A 17,211-nucleotide genomic window follows, 5' to 3' on the forward strand; every position below is an offset into this window, starting at 1 on the left:
TATCACTGGAGTTCCTGTTCCCATAATCAGTAACAGTGGAAAACCCTGAATTCAATAAACTTCATGTTCCTCTGCAGTACTCTTCAATCAATTTATGGTCAAAGTCAAAAAGATTCAAGACCACAACAGGTGCCAAGAATGTAAAGAGCACTCTACCAGATCCTGCTCCAAAGTCTTTGGATTCAATGTATTGTAAAGTAATGATAATTGTTGAACCTATGTTATTAAAATTTAATATTAAGCACCTCTCAAACACTTGAACACAGAACTATAGGATGCATTCTCTCCTTGCCCTGAGAAGAAAATGACTCGAGATTGGAATAGTGCTTGTCTAGTATATATGTTGGAGTATTTTATATATGAAAGAGTTGAGCTTGTTGTTTTTGTGCAAAGCAGATCTAAGTCTACATAGACATCACGATGTAGTTTATTTTCTGCATCAACATAGAGAAATTCCATGTAACTATTTTATGGGGAAGTTATTAAGAAAGGAAATTATTTTTTTTAAGAGAAGATTAATAATGTTTGAACATTTAGTGGGTTGCTCAGAGAATATTGTTTCCATGTATATATAAATATATATATTCACACACATACCAAGACTTTTAGATCAGGTTGAAGAAATGCATAAATGAGAAACCTCTAAGTGAAATATCTAGCCCACAGTTTCTCAGACTGCAGCACACAAAAATTTTGGGTAAACAGTTATATGCCTTCTCCTGCTCCTGTACATAGCTGAGAGGGACTGCTGCTGCTGTCACCACTTCTATACCATGAAGTCTGTAGACTTCTGACCCAAATTATGCACCATATTTCATTTATGTCAGCCCAGACATTTTCCTTAACCAGTCAGGTGTTTGTAGCATCCCCATGTTTATGCCAGCCTGAACATGTTCAGTAGACTTTAAAAAAAAAAAAAAAAAAAAAGCAAATGAAAACTTGGAGGGGTTTTGCATAGTTCTTTGGGGAGTGAAGGTGAAATCTTGGCTGTGTTCTGCCAACAACAAAACTTACAGAAGTGTTAATGATGCCAGAACACAATCATATAAAGAGTATTCCTATTGGTACAAAGAGGGGTAGTGTTCAAAGGAAAGCCTGAGTAGCTGAGTGCCAAAATAAGACTTAGAAGTTACTTTAAAGTTATTTTTGCTCACAGGTTCAAACCCCCAGTACAGTCAAGTGAAGGAAAGAACACATAGACTTCAAGAAAGAACAAATAGGCTATCTATGGACAAAATTAACCAAGGTCTGGGACATTTTATTCTAGATGAGAGCTAAAACTTACTCTGCCCTTTCTATTAGTCACCTCTGCCTCTTTAAGCTTATAGAAAAAGAAACCAGACAGTACAGACTGGCAAGACAAAAACTGATTTACTGTTATAAACAAAGCTTACTGCCAGTATGGTTTTCCCATTGAAAATTCTCTTTTTCTCACCAATTTTGGCAATGTTAAGTAAATATTTAACATCAATACCTAGGTAGGCAACCACTGTTTCTTTTCTAAACACCATGAAAGAAGAGAATACCACAATTTCAGCACCGAAACCCAGAGCTCTGTTACTGGAGAAGAGACCTGAAAGTTGATAGAAAGCTGGCACCAGCACAGTAAGCCAGTCATGGGGAATCTCTGCGTAGTCAGTCACACACTATTTCTGCCCAAGAGTCCAAATCCAGCAGGAAGAATGCCAGCTCCAGCCCCAAAGCTCTTTGGGATCCATACTTTTAATGCAAGTCCTGATATATTACCTCAATTCTACCTGAGTTTCTTACATAACTACATGGCTTTGAGATGAAAACTGGCTTCTACCCTTCTGCTTTACAAAAAACAACAGATGAAAGTAGAATACAGTTGAATACATAAATACACCCAGAGTGCATTTTCAGGATCCTTTCTATGGCATTCTTTCCTGGAAAATGAGCGTTCTTTTGAAGAAGTGCTGAACTAGCAAAAAAAATAGTAGCTGCAGGCTTGAAAGCTACGAGGCCAACAGCAGCACAACCACCCAACCAGGTAAACAGTTTTCCCACAACAAGAGTACGATATAGATTTGATGGGAAGGGGTAAATGCATGAGTAGGAATAAAAAGTTTCTTGGCTAATATGGCTCTCTTCAATTAAGAAAGTGTGTATTGATTGTTCAAAGGGAGAAGCTTCATGAGACATTTTTTTTCTCAAAGACACCAATTAGAATTTTTGCTGTTCTAATTATTATGATTTAGTAGAAACTGTCAAACTGCTCAGCAAGACACAAAACCCAGATGGAACATACACTTTGCCCTAAAAACCCTGAAATCTAAATGAGACAAGCAGTGCTGTTCAGACTCATAATGTACTAGATCCCCACCAAAAGGCATTAAGGTCAAACATTACAGTGCCTTTTGTTTGTTTATTTTTAGAACAGCATTTAGTGGATTGGTGAACACTGTAAAGCAGTTACTCTATCACTTATATGATTTGTACTTCACATACACAATATACAATGAAGGTATAAAACACATCAGACAGAAACATGTAGTTAGCAACAAAATCCCTCATTCATTTTAACAGTATGACCACAGTAAGGTTTCATTTCCCAGCTTCCAGCTTTTACATCTATACTGTTTTTAAGTTATGTTTTACAAATACAGAAAGCACAAACACTACTAAAATAAAATTGTAATAAATGTACACAAAAAGAATAATTTTCCAGTTATTGGGATTTTCTTTTCCTCTAATCTTTCCCCTCACAGACTATTTTTGAAATTAATTGGGTTTGGGTGTTTTTTAGATTATTTTAGCCCAAAATAAATATCTTCACATTTTTTAATAATTTCTGATATATTTCACAGTAAGTCCTGAAAATATGTAATTTTAATAGACACACTGAACATCTAACTACCAGCAGAAATCAAACCTGTGCAATCCACAAACATACAATTTCAGTTAATGCAAACATAGCAAAAACTGTGGGCTAAGTATGTGTAACTCTAACAGCAAAGCTCAAGGATGCTAAACTCGCTTACATGATAAGGCAAGCTTGACGTTTCCTTTGATCCATAAGAGATGAGTTGTAAAAGGCACTTCTGTTCACTTCTGTTCCCCTGCTCAGGAATGAAGAATTCCTTTGCTGCATTATGCATAACATCATTACTAACAAGGTACAAGTCAAGAGCAAGTGGTTCAGATATCCTACCAGCATACTAAAATAGCAGTAGGACTATAAAATTATTTAGGTACTGTATTACACAGCTTTTCTTTAAATACCACTTTTGCCATCACATTTGCCAGGAATCTTTCTTTTTAAGTGTTCTAAATGTAAAGTTTCTGGTATCTATTCCCTGGAGGCAACTTCAACTAGAATAGGCAGGTTGGTAGAGCAGATGACTATCTGTTCCTTACAAACTATGTCTGATGTACTATGTAGTGATAAAAAGCTCCTTATCAGTTTGGATTCCAACCTAAAGGCAACTGCAGTCCAGATCTTACAGTGAAAGATAATGTGATGTAATTAAAGCTCACGACCTGCAGATACAGCATGCCAAACATCACTTGCTTTAGTCAGGACTGGAAATTTTGGCTGTAAGTTTACTGTGAAGATTTTTCTAATCTATAAGAAGAAATACTCTTTAGGCCTTTCTCTTTCCCTTTAACATTCAAACACTCTCTCTCTCCCTCCTCTTTTCTCAGATACACTAGCCAGACACATTTAAAACACTTCATGAACACAGTCTATATATAACAGTTGTGTTTTTTGCATCCACTTGCAAACTTTCCCAAATTTATTCTAGGCACTCTAAGAATGACAGTTCAAACATTCAGTAGAGATTTACTCAATTTTAGCAATAAAATTTTAAATCCAATTTCCACTTAGCATGCCAAAGCCTCACACAATTTTTATGTGCAATTGAACTGGATGAACTGGTAAATTAAACTGTGATTGGGAATGTTCTCAAACAGAGAGATGCAGTTGCCTCTGAGTGTATGTGAGGTAGCATTATAGTTCAGATCAGGATGCACTACTGAAGCAAATCTCCCAGTAGTTCTCACTTCCTGCACTTTGGTTCACATCATGTTTGGAATGTGCAAAATGAATTCCTTTCAGATAAAAATAAACCTGGAGGAGCAGTCTCAGAGGGCATCTAATGCACTTTGACTGCTAATGGACATTCTGTCTGCGGGAGTGGGCTAGAGCTAGGAAACAGTAAAACTCTGAAATACAAAGACTTTGAATGTCAGTGTGGATGTGATCCTCAACACCAGATGTTTTCTGCCATGGATCTGTTCTTATTGGGCCTTTTTCCTAATCTAGGCAATCCCTAAATATCCCTAAATTGTCAAACTATTTCCTGGCACACTTTTGGCACACATGCCATCCAGCACTCATACAAAAAAATCCCAAACCAGCTTGGGAGTATAAATATTCCCAGGATCATTTCCAACAAGCACTTTTTCACACAGCCATCTAGTTACAGAGAATGATGGAATTTATTAGCAGGAACAGGTTTTGTTTTCTGGTCCAGCAGCAGAGCCTGGGAACATTTTCAGGCACTTCTATTAGTTGGTATAGTGGTCCCCCACCTACAATGATTGTCACCCATGCAGAGACCAAAGAGTGGACACTTTTCTCTCCACCTCCTTTCTCAGATCTTCCAGGCAAGGGTGAGGATGGCTGCTGCAATAAAGAAAAAAAGGAGCCATGATTATAGCACCTCATGTCATAATCAGCTATTTTTTCTGTGTTTCTATTATTCTATCTCAAATTCACACTGTCTGACAGCCTTAGAGCTGTTAGTCGCTCTATTAGTTTCTGTGACAGAGGTCACAGTCCATCCAAATATTTTGACTTGACCAAATAGAATGTGATACAGAATCACAGAATGAAAAATGCAACAAAATTGCCATATTCAAGAGCTCAGGGATTTTTAAATGGGACTTGACATTACCTGTGCCCTCAGAGTCCTGTATGAACTCAACATGCAGCCCATGTGTCAGAAATAGCACTGAGTTTTCAGTACACAGTTTTGCAAGAATAGCAAACATCTACTTAGGCTCAATGATCCTTCCATTGCAGTCAGAAGTTTCCTATTTGCATAGGACTTCTTTGAAAGGTCTGAGCTACATGTCTGTTAACACCCAGTGAAAACCTCTCCAGCTGGTAAAACTCACCTATACCCATACTTTAAACTATCTCCACACTGTCAAGGTTTGCCCTCGTTATGCCTCTCCTGGTGCCATCATGTACCACATCCAACCCACAGTCTTTACAGTGCCCTATTTAGCACTTCCTCAGCCTTCAGCCCAAAAGTGGAAAGCCTGCCCCATCTCAGCCTCACCACACACCCCTGCATCTCCCACAGCAGTCTGGTGCCACCCACCCTGCTGTCACTGCAGTAGTGTGCTCTCCATGCCTTTGGGCTAAATATCTCAGACATGGTGCCTTTGAGGTGGCACTGCAGACCTCCTTGTTTTAACAGACATTTGAGATGGACAGAAAGAAGAGTGGTGTAGAGAGCTGGGGCACATAATGCTATTTATTTTTGTAGCTTTAAATAACTAACAGAGTTCTTAAATCATGGGGTAAGATTTGATATGCTTTTTGAATCACATAAATAAATTTTGTCAGCCTGACTTAGGGGGACACACTTTCAGTGACGCCTGAGGGACTTCGGAGCACACATCCCACTGACTTAATTAACAAAGTACGTTAAGAAAATACTGAAGGTGTTCATTTCCAAATATTTAAACCCAGGTTGAAACATAGCTGGTTTTCATTCCATTATATACCTGACATTTGTTCATGCTGTGAAAGATAATGTCATCATTTAACTATCTGCTAGCTGTTTTTATAACTCTCTTAATAAATTATCTAGCCCCATCTCTTTCCTTTATCTGTACTACCAGTTATCAAGAATAGATTGTCATAGGGTCAGCTTACTTTTGGTATAAAGTACTTGATTTAGTAGTAGTAGTTATTTAATAATTAGTAATTATTTTCTCTATGTCCTGGCTGCATCTTTACGTTTTGATGCTGCTGCAGGGAAGTAGAAGCATCATATTTAGACTATGGGAACCTTTATATTTATACAGTCAGAAGAATCTGGCCCCTAAGAAGACCTTTTCTATTCAGCTCCTAACTGTCCATGAAGGAATTAATTAAATTTCAAAAGAGAATAGGAAAACAAACTGGTTTCTCCAGAGAAGTAAACAATACAATTATAAGAACTCTATTTCAAGCTAGACATAAAAAGCAATCACCTAGAATAATAAAAATCGTACTCCAGATGACAGGAAACAATAGACTCCATATTGTGTATATATTCACTTCTGCCTTTTATAGACTGATCAGAGTACAGGACATGAAGCTGGAATTTAATCTGAAAGTTGTCACACCTGACTTCAAAGTTATTATTATCTGTGTAATCTACTTAAGTAGTGCAACAAAATTATGCAAAGCTATGTAACAGACTAAGCAATGAAGGATAGTGAGACCAGCTCTCATGTTACTTATACACTTAGGCAGAAACACAGGTCCCCCTGGGATCTGCATATTATCATGGGACACTGCCAGATTACTCCAGAGGGCAATTCAAGGCAGAAGCCAATAAAACCAAACTATGTCAAGCTACAAAAACTGGGAGCATTTCTCACTTTCCGGGAGGCCCAGATACATTTGTCTCGGGAAGGGAGGGGGGGGGATGGAGTGGAGCAGGGGCCAGGAATGGGGGAAAGAGGGATGCTGTTCTCCCTCCCCTTCCTGTGCAGCAGAACCCAAAGTGCTTTGTGCTGGCCTCTGGTGAAGGCTCAACCTTCCTGCTGGCTCTGTAGGAGAGATAACTTGCAGAGGCCCTGCTTCAGCTTTCACAGAAGACACACAGGTTTATGTGAGGGGTTCAAAGCTAGCAAAACCGGCACAGTGCAGCATCTCTAAGAGCATCTGTGTGGCCATATAGACCCTCTGCCTGCCTTCTCATGCCCTAGCCAGGCCCAAAGCAAGCATGGAGTTACACCAAGAGAAGAGACAAACTGTCAAGTGATGCCACTTGGTCCAGGCCTGCTGCACAGTATGGTTACACACCTGTGCTTTGTTTGCTGTTGTAGCCAAGCTTAGTAGGACATAAGAGTATCCTAGATGTATTGTTTCCATTTTCTGGATCCGAGGATGTACTGTGTCCTGAGTTTTCCTACAGAACTGTGCCATGGGAAATTAGGAAGAAACTTTATCTTGCAACATGACGTAGAGCATATACAGCTATTTTGCATCTCATCCTAAAAACTGTGTTTGTTTGCTTCTTCTGCCCTTCTCTTCCCAAGGTTCAATCATTCCACTCTGCCAGAAGTCCCCTAAGTACAGCTCAGTTGTATTCTCATTGTAGACTGCAGGATTGCGAAGAGGCTGAAAAGGAGGCTTTGCTGCTCCAGACCTGCCTGAAACTCAGCAATTTCCATCCTCAGATTTTTATCAGTGTCCTTGGGTTTAGTTTCTAGGGGGTTGTCTCTCATGAAACTCAGTTTGAACTTCAGGCTTAAATAAACCAAAATAACTCCAAATGTAACACAGTAAGAAAAAAAGCTGAACCTCAGCATATTAGATACATGGAACTATAAATCAGTCAATATTCACTCAAAATTAACCATAAGTTTACCTGAAAGTTTCACAACTTTAGCTAACCTTTTGATAAATCTGGCTGAGCTTTCAGAATGTGTGGGTGCAAGTTTTAGAATACAAGCTTTCAGAGCTCAAGTCATCACCTGCACTCTGCACTCTGTACATGCATTACAAAGCAAGCCCTGATTCTGCTCTCTTCTATAATGAGATAAGTCAGATACCCCAGCCACTTGGACTTGAATTACATCTCTGAAAAAACATCCTGTTCAGAGCATTTATATGCTCTTCTTAAAAGAATGACTTGAATTTACTGAGAAATTCAAGCTTACTAGGTAGATCATAATTCTCAGAAATTCAAGCTTACTTGGTAGATCATAATTCTCAGAAGCAGAGTGAATATTGACTGGCTTTTTTTTGTATAAATATGCCAACTCCAGGAAAAGGAAATAGAAAGTTTTAAAACTAAAACCTTCATCACAGATTTAATTTGATAGCAAATACTGTTAGATACAAAGTACACTTTCTAAAAGCATGATGATTTCAGTTAAGTCCTTACTTTAACTTTCATGTTCATTTTTCTAGAGAAAATTGTTTCATTTTCAGAGTGAACTTTCTTTTGTAGCTGCTTTTATGCCTGCAGCTTTGTGTAATCTGGAGTTCCACTTATTGAAGGCGGATGTTCTCTCAAGATTGGTCTCTCTCAGTTCCACACAACACCCACTTGACATTTGCTGAGGACAAGAAATAAGGCAAAGGATAAAATACGGTTAAAAGTCAAAAGCTATAAATACTTTCAGCCTTTGAAATATTCAGCATCTTAATATGGTTACATACAAAGTTCAAGCAAAAACCACTCAAGGTTCATTTTTTTATGTTGTGTCTAGTTTGTGCTTTGAACTAATATAACATTCAGCGTTTGGTTTGCTGATCACTTAATGTATTTATGAATAGAGTTCAACACTGAAAAGTGAAATCAGATTAATGCCTATGCACTAATATTAGGATTCTCACATCACTCATAGCAGTTTATCACATTGCTCAAAAAAACACTGTTAAAAATTTTTTATTTTTCTCACAAACTGAGATGGCTGTTAACCATTTGTAAACGCTCAGATCTACAAACATAGTCAAATATCCTTTTCTTAATTAGTTTTCTAATTCCTGCTAAAATCAAAAGCACTTAGACAACTTTAATTTTTAGGTACCTTGATATCTTTCTGAGTGCAAATACTCAGCTACTGCATAAAGATAAGAAGAAAATAGTGAGGTTGCCAGAGTCAAGCATGGAGGGTGAAACAAGGCTAAATGCAAGAAAGTCATGGAGCCCTGACACATTGGATTACATTATAACTGTTTGCATAAAACTAACATTCCCCTTGCACACACACAAAATATACAAAAAGCATGTGAAAGGTGGCCAACAGTACCTATTTAACCCAGGTTCCAATTTGATATCAATTTACCCTGCACCCACAGTGAAAGAGTCTTATAGAAGAAGGCTAGACCACAGATGTTTGAAGGTGGAGCTCCTACACAGGGCAAATAACCAGGGAAATTCTCTTGGGCCCTAAGGGGAGAAAAGAATAGTGCTCATCTAAATTAGGTAGAGGTGTAAGTCATTCAACAGGTGGGTGTGAAGAGGGAGTGCCTCATGCCTAAATCTTTGCCTAAGAACCCAGCTGTCTATTGACAGCACACTGCAAAGGTATTTAGGTGCCTACCACTCCTTTCAAGAAATTCAGCTTAGAGTCTATACTGTATCTTAGGTACCTACCTGAACTTTTGGGGTCATGGTTGGCTTTCAAAATATAGTTCCTATTCTCTTTATTCTGCTGGGAAAAAGAAATACCTTTTGTCCCTATATGTTGTCAGAATTCATTAATGAATTTTGGTACAATGCCATGACAAATGGTGGGCATTATTTGAGGGGTAAATAGAGGCATTATATTTTTTGTGGTGTTAAGTAAGTTCTGTAACTTTGCTGGACCTGTGCCAGAGCTGAGCTCCAGTAGTTTATGAAGGAGCTCTGTTAGTTCTTGTAATGATAAATCAGGCTAAATGAAGGAAACATTCCTGTTTCTGGCATGTACGTTCCAAAACTGGCTGCAATAAAATGAAATCAACTCCCTCTGTGCAGATTCACCTTTGATAGTATCCGAAAAAATACTTTTTGTCAGCTACTGTACATGTCTTTTCACTGGCTAAAGGTCTCTCAAAGATTCCTGGAATGTCTGGTCATGAAGTGACAGACCAAAGCTACTTGATCCCTCCATTTTTCTGTTTAGGATTGTACATGCCATTTTTAATACCAGTAGTGATAAAATCTTACTTTCAGTTAAGCTGTGGTCATTGTACTCAAGAGTTAAGCATTTAACCACACAGTTTGTCTGGAGTGTTTGACAGCAACATTGTTCCTGGGAAGATTTTTGACAGCAATATTTTAGCCATCATGTTTATAATGAAATCAGGCAAGTGTCTCCCACTGAAAGCTGTGCTAGGGAAAAAAAGCGCAAATTAGGATGGAGAAGGTGAAAGGAAATACTCATCCAGTGAATGGCTGAGCAGCATAGACCCAGAAGGCTGAATCCCTGAGCAGCTGTTTTAGGAACAGAAAATTCCTGGGTTTACTAATAGTGACTCAGTTCTGGTTCCTGTAAGTATGGAGAGCCCTCCTTCAATTAGTCTGTCAGAGCTGTAAATTCAATAGCATGTTCACAGCAGGTCAAATTGACATAATGTTAAAGCACAGGTTGCTCTACTCTGCTAAGACTCCCAGTGCTACTGACACTTGCTGAGACGACCTGGTGCTTGCATACCAGCTAGTGACACATTTTTAGAATAAGTCTCCAATATAAAGGGCTTTTATAAGGGAGGGGGAAAAAGCTAATTAGTTACCTCAGCAGAGCAGTAGGAGGAATAGAATTCATTGTTTCTGTGAGACCACAAAAGTGCCTGAAAGGCTTTTTGTTTGTTTGTTTGTTTTTAATATATCTATATTGAAGCAATTTTTTCTCAGTCTGGGTATGTGCAGTCTAAACCATTTTCTCCATGTAATAATTTTACTTTGCTGAGAGGCAGGATCACCTGGGGAGGGGTAAAGGACTGTAGAAAAGCTAAGTTATTTTCTATGTCCAGTTTTTTCACTTAAAAGCTTGACAGTGCCCCTTTTCATCAAACTTTGTTTATTTATTTGCTTTTGATTTTAAAGGCTTTTTAACAAATTTGGACAGAAAAGTGAAAACAGCAAGGGTTTGATAATTGCAATCTTTTGCAATCAAATTTATGACATTTATAAATATAGATGCATGGATTAAAATTCCTAGACAATGGAATATTTTTATTGGCCAACATCCTAGGCTGCATACCTGGTATGCTGAGGTATAATCAAGCATTGGGTACGGTTTTATGTGTGAAAGTAATGCTTGACTGGATTTAAATGGTTTTGACTGGAGTCGATATGATGCATAGTTGGACATAATGTTCATAATTGCCTATTTTTCTTGGCAAACAACAAGGTGCTTGATGACTGCTTTCTGAAATGTTCACATCTATTTCTTTGTGAAGTGTACCACAATTTAACGGCAATTCTAAACAAGCTTGTGTTGTAGCCCTCTGAGAGAATGCATTCCTTATTGGCTTAATTTCCTCATTACAGCAGAACTGCATATCTGCTATGTCAATGTGGAATCTGGTTTGAATGACAATTCCCGCAAACACCTTTGCTCTTTCTATTGTACTCTTCTTTTTCCTACACACGTCCCAATAACCATCAGCAAAATTCAGCCAAATCTGTGAGCAGTCTCACATGTGTTCCTCAGACAGGCTATTTTATCTTTTTTCATTAGTGTTTGACACAATCCAGAAGAGGTGTTTAGAGATAGGCATCACAGAGCTATAATGACTCCAGTCAACTTGACATAAACGTGCATATACACACATTTTTACTCCCCAAGGCATAGCTCTGCCTCAGAAAGGCATATGTTCACTACCTTACTTGCAAAATGTCTTTCTGGGTTTAATGCATGAAAATGTTCCAGACAGGAATTAACAGGAGAACAGCCCTAGTCCTCTTCAAGCAAGACTCCTAGCATTGCCATAACCCTAAACAAGAACTTAAAGGCCCTTTACAAATGTTGAGACATTCAGGAAGTCTTGTCTGTTCTATTTTATTTTGGGTTTCCTCCAGAATGATCTTTATTGTGTTTATCCACATTTGTTTCCTGGGATATATCTCACAATGCTCTGATGATTCCTCAGTCATATAAAACTGCCACATGTAAGACTGTACAGTGACTGCAATCAGGATACATGCTCAGGTTTTTTTTCCCAATTCTCTCTGATAGCAACTGACAGCAATATTTGCTCAATCTCTCTTTTAGATGCACTCTATTTAACTTACATGGATGTCCTTACTCCATGCCAGCCTACTTTCTTGATACCTTGCTCCAACTTCTTCTCCCAGGACTGAAAAAACAGCTTAGCAATTGCTCCACCCAAATCAGTACAGTTCACACATTTTCCCCTGAGTTTGGACAAACCACAGGTGTTTCCAGAAGAGATAGAACGTTGAGTTGGCTTGTGCACACAGTTGTCTCAGTTGATCTTTGGTGTAAATACAAGAGACGTAATTGACACAGCAGAAAGACTTCAACACCAGAAGAGATTGGTCATGTGCAAAGTCACTTGAAGAGGTGGAAAAGTTCCATACAAGATTTGGTGGGATCTTGGAACTGAATAATCAGATGTTACACATCTATTATGCTTCTCATAATACGTGGGCAGAAACTCAACCCCTCTCCCCATCTTCATAACTTAAAAGTTGCCACTTCCAGGGCAGTGTGGCAGAGGGATTTGATAATTCTCTCATGTTTTATACGAGAGAGGTTATTTGGACAGCTGACATGTAAGACTACCCATTGAGCAGCAATAAAGAACATGCCCATCTAGAAAACCAAATCTCTTGCCTTATGATAGAGCATGAGCAGTCACACAGTCCCTCCCTTAGAGAGCCAATCAGTCTGAGCATCAGAGGAAGAAAACGGTTCCTCAAAAACAAAGAAGTCATTAAAGTCCTAGTGCTCTAATGTAAAAACCTCCTGAAGACTCTGCCCTAATGCAGAGGAACAAAGCAGGTTGTGAATTTACATCATAAAAAGCCTCGGCCTAAAATGTTGGAGGAGACATCATTAGGCTCCTGAAAAGATGTCAGTCAAAAGCAAAGAGTTTTTCCTGGACCATCAACTGCCCATGAAGAGCCAGGAGGCATGGCTGGCTGGGGTGGGTGAGCCATAGATTGAGTGTCCTTCTGTGTTTCCCAACAAACTTACTTCCACACAGCCAAAAATAATGAGCTAGCAGATGGAAATGTTTTTTCATCTCCACAGTATTCCTCTTTTTAGGCCAACTGTAGAGCAAGAGGAAAGTCCCTGCTGTGGGGGAGGAACTGTTTCTTCACCTAGCTGTGTGCTGGTGCCCCAGACATCATCCAGAATATTTAGAGCATGTGTTTTGCTTTTTTGCATTTGTGATACATTCTCCAATAGAGCTGGAGATAAGGAAAGAGTTCCTAAAACCACCTAGTAATGTAATTTCTGATCATATAGACAGAGAAACTTCATGAAACTTACTTATGGTAAAGCTGAAATTCAGACTCTAATCTAATATCCAGCAAATTTACCTTTAAAAGACACAGACTTCACAGTCCACTGAGACCACTCCACTCCAGCAGAATCTACAAGCAATAACAGACATTCCCTCACTCATTTGGCAGATTTTTAGTGTGAGAGAAAAGAAGATGGAGCATGCTGGTTCTCTTTGAGTGTTGTAAGGCTCAGGATTTGCTGATGGTTTAAAACCTGCCTTCTTAAAGAGGACTAAGGCTATGCAGATACACTTGTTCCAGTCTGGTAAAGACAGTTGCAAATCACATGGTTCTAAGCTAAATAAGAGTGTCTGCATGAGTTTAGCATTGATTCAAGTGAATTAGTTTACTGAAAAGGTAAAGATTTGCATAAAGATGGGGTTTCACCTTTCCTGCTCCCAAACAGTTGTGCTTAGTTCTGCTTTATATGAAAAGGGCAAAGAAGGAGAAGGGGAGAAATATCTTTGAGATAATCTCACTGGAAAGAGAGAAAACTAATGCATGCTCTTCCTATTTCAGCTACTCTCCACCCCAGGAGTAATAGTTTGAAATGAGCTTTTATATAAACAATAAACAAGTTATTCCTGGAGAATTTGCTTTGAGCTAGGACTGTGTGTAAGGGATTGGCTTTGTAAGTGCTGTCAAAGTATCTACCTTTTAAAATTAGACTTTGTATCTCAGGTTCATTAAGATAGCCTTGAGCAAGAGTCTTTTATTCAACCTTTCTTTAAAAGTATGAAGTGTAAATTTGATGAGTAAAAATAACTTGAGTGAGGAATGTCTAAAAAAATGGAGGAATTAACCACAGTGATATTTATGCAGCCTAGGAATGGATTTCAGTATACTTCTTTAACGCCTTTCTTCCTGTTGAAATCTCTCCTTCCTGTTTGCATACTCTGTTCAAAAGATTAAAATTAATTCTTCAAAATGGGAAAGGGATAAAATGGAATCTCTAGTGCTGGTACACATCTCTTGTGGATCTTTTTGCAATTTGTTATGCCAATTTTTCTGCACAGAGAAGACAAATCTACCATTTGTACAGAGTTTGAGATAAGCATTTGATAGGATTTTATTTTCTTCTCCATTCTTCAAGGTAGCTTGAAATCAATCACTTGGACAAGATGCAAATTATTAATCTTGGGTCAGGCTTGTCACAAATATTAACATTGTAGCATATATGTGTGTGGTAATAGCAAATCACACTGTTCCTGAGAGCAATTAATAATGATATAAGCCAAGGTTTTCCGTAGATAGTTATGAGCAAGTACTGTCTGTATACAATTCAACAGAAACGCCAGGGAAAAAAAAATATAAAGAGCATAAGCCTTTAAGCAGCAAAAGCAGAATAAATAACTCAGAGAATTTCTTGAAGCATTAGTAACTTGACAGCGTCTACTCATTCACAGCAAAGCCAGGGCAAGCTCAGTGTTTTCTGCTGCTGCACTAAATAAAAAGTGGATGCTCAATCTCAATTCTTAAGAACGAATGACAACCCTTTAGAAAGTGCTGTAGTTCTAAAATGTCCAAAAAAAAAATGAAAGTGATTTTCAAATCACATTGCATAGTGTTCTCTTTTAAGGGAACATGATCTCTGGTGCCTTTAATAAAAGCTGTGTAACAATTCTTTAATTCCCAGTGATTTCACCCTGGAAATGACTGCTCTACTTCATTCATCTGCCATTACTTCTAACCACAAACATATTAAGTTATAAAAGGGGACAAATCAAGCTGACAAATCATTTTAAACATTTCTGGAAGGTGAGAAAAAATAAATGGAGGGGAAAATGTTCAGCTTTGAAGTATCTACCTCATTTTTTTTATATCTTAATTTTAAAGGCTATACAACAATACTACTTTTCACGAAATGACACTCACTTTTTGAGTGACCTTACAGTGAACAACCAAGCTATTACTATAAGAGCAATTGTTCAAAATGACAGAATCAGGCTCCAACACTTATACAACTGCCTTTAATTTCTCTTTCAGACAAACCAGTATTTCAGATAACTAGCATTTTGATATTTGTCTTTTGTGTTGTTTACCTTCTTAATTAAAGAGTAGAATATATTGGCATTCTAGAGCCAAAGAAACACTTCTTAAATTAATCACCCTATTTAATATAATGTCCCCTTGCAAACACTGTTTTTCTTGATAACTGCATGCACAAATAAAAGAATGGAAAATAGTAATTGTTTGGTTGAGATGTAAGGGCACACAAAGTCGTTAGCACTAAATAACCTGGTCATCAGCCCAACTAATCTGCTGCGGTTTGTTTTCACAGCTTTGCTCTGAACATCAGCGCTGATGGTCTGACACTCCCTGCAGAGCCTGAAAGCGAATGGTAAGTCAAGATACCAGCCACACAATGCTTCACCTGCGATGCTAGAGATTTGGAGGAGAGAGAATAACAGTTTGTAAAAACACTCATAAGCTTCATTAGATCTTTTTCTTTTCTCTTTTTTTCTTTCTTTTCTTTTTTTTCTTTTTTTCTTTTTTCTTCTCTTTTTTTTCTTCTCTTTTTTCTCTTCTCTTCTCTTCTCTTCTCTTCTCTTCTCTTCTCTTCTCTTCTCTTCTCTTCTCTTCTCTTCTCTTCTCTTCTCTTCTCTTCTCTTCTCTTCTCTTCTCTTCTCTTCTCTTCTCTTCTCTTCTCTTCTCTTCTTTTTTCTTTTCTTTTTTTTTCCTTTTCTTTTTTGTTTTTCTTTCTTTCTTTCTTCCTTCCTTCCTTCCTTTCTTTTTTCATTCTGTAAACTTCCTGTAAAAGCTGCCAAATATATTGCAAGGTCATTTAATGAAGTGGAATGCTTTTTCTTTCTTTCTAATTTTAAATCAAGCCTGAATTTTTTATTTATTATTATTTTAATTTCAAATCTGCAATGTTAATGTGACAGATGAAGAGAATCCAATTGCTCTTGAGGGGACTACACACCACAGCAGATTCCTAAAGGGCCTATGTTACCTATTCCAAAACCTGCTCATGCAACACTTCCACTCCAGGACGATCACATGATCTCAAATCGGTCTCGACTCCAGTGAGACCAAGCTCATTTTCTGAGCCACATGATGCAAGAATGAACTCCGCTGATCCTGCCTTTGTCCTTGTTTTGCTGCTTGGTGAGATAAAAGCAGCCAAATTGCCTGAGTTAGATTTTTCAATCTGTTCAAAGCAAAAGATTACCTGATAAGAGCTTCCTACCTAATTATGCTTTGAGACCTGACTCTGTTTGATTCTGAGTGTTTCCTGCTAAGGTCCATCATCTTCCTAGTCAAAGCACCACTGCATACTCAAACACTGAGCTACTACTGAGGTCAGATGGGGTTTTTACCACTGGATGGCTGGTTTAGATGGTCTCTTACTCAACATGTGATCTGTTATGAGTTATAATGGCAGACCTAATTGTGCCCATTCTTTGTCTGTAATATCCTAAAAACAGCTGTAAAGGGGCAGGGAAAAAAACCATCCACCTTTTGTGGTATCATATTCAACTGGTCAACAGCAGGTGTCTAGAGAACAGGACTATAATATAGTTACAGTTCCCTTATTGACTTTCTCCTCCTCCATAAACTTGCAAAAGACAGCCTTCCTGAGACAATTCACAACTTCATGTGGAATACTATGGGTAATTTTCTCCACATGCTTAATCACTTTTCTGAACCCAGATAATCTTTCAATATCCACAATAACTTCAGGTGCAGAGTTCCACAGCTTGTCTACCATGAAGGAAATCTCTTTTTTTCATTTTCAGCATAACCCCTGCCAGCTTCATTTGTTTCCCCCTAGCTCTTGCATTAGTATAAACAGAAAATAATTGTTTTCCAAGACAAGTTTTCTGTGCAAACGATTTTTTCCAGAAATCATTCATATTCCACTAAAACAATTTCTTTCTCAAACTGAACAGTCCTAGTCTGTTGAGTTACCTGTTGTTTTGAGGTCATTCCACACCTTTAATCATTGCTGTCATCCTTCCCTATACCATTTTCAGCTTTA

At 38.1% G+C, this 17,211-nt stretch overlaps 1 protein-coding gene across 15 annotated transcripts in view; it reads right to left on the minus strand.

Annotated features, from left to right (window-relative positions):
- Positions 1-1,356: 1,356 nt before the first annotated feature.
- The window catches only part of EFNB2 (ephrin B2), a 141,501-nt gene continuing 125,646 nt past the window's right edge, over positions 1,357-17,211 (minus strand). For 14 of the 15 annotated variants that reach the window (XR_010428440.1, XR_010428449.1, XR_010428445.1 and 11 more), the window contains 2 exons: positions 8,142-8,316; positions 1,357-4,651 (listed from right to left, as the gene is read on the minus strand). The gene's annotated coding sequence lies outside the window, so the exon portion shown is untranslated. The remainder of the gene's footprint in view (positions 4,652-8,141; positions 8,317-17,211) is intronic. The other variant, XR_010428450.1, reaches the window with a different exon arrangement.

The sequence above is a fragment of the Pseudopipra pipra genome, chromosome 2, assembly GCF_036250125.1.
Source record: "Pseudopipra pipra isolate bDixPip1 chromosome 2, bDixPip1.hap1, whole genome shotgun sequence".
Classification (NCBI taxonomy): domain Eukaryota; kingdom Metazoa; phylum Chordata; class Aves; order Passeriformes; family Pipridae; genus Pseudopipra; species Pseudopipra pipra.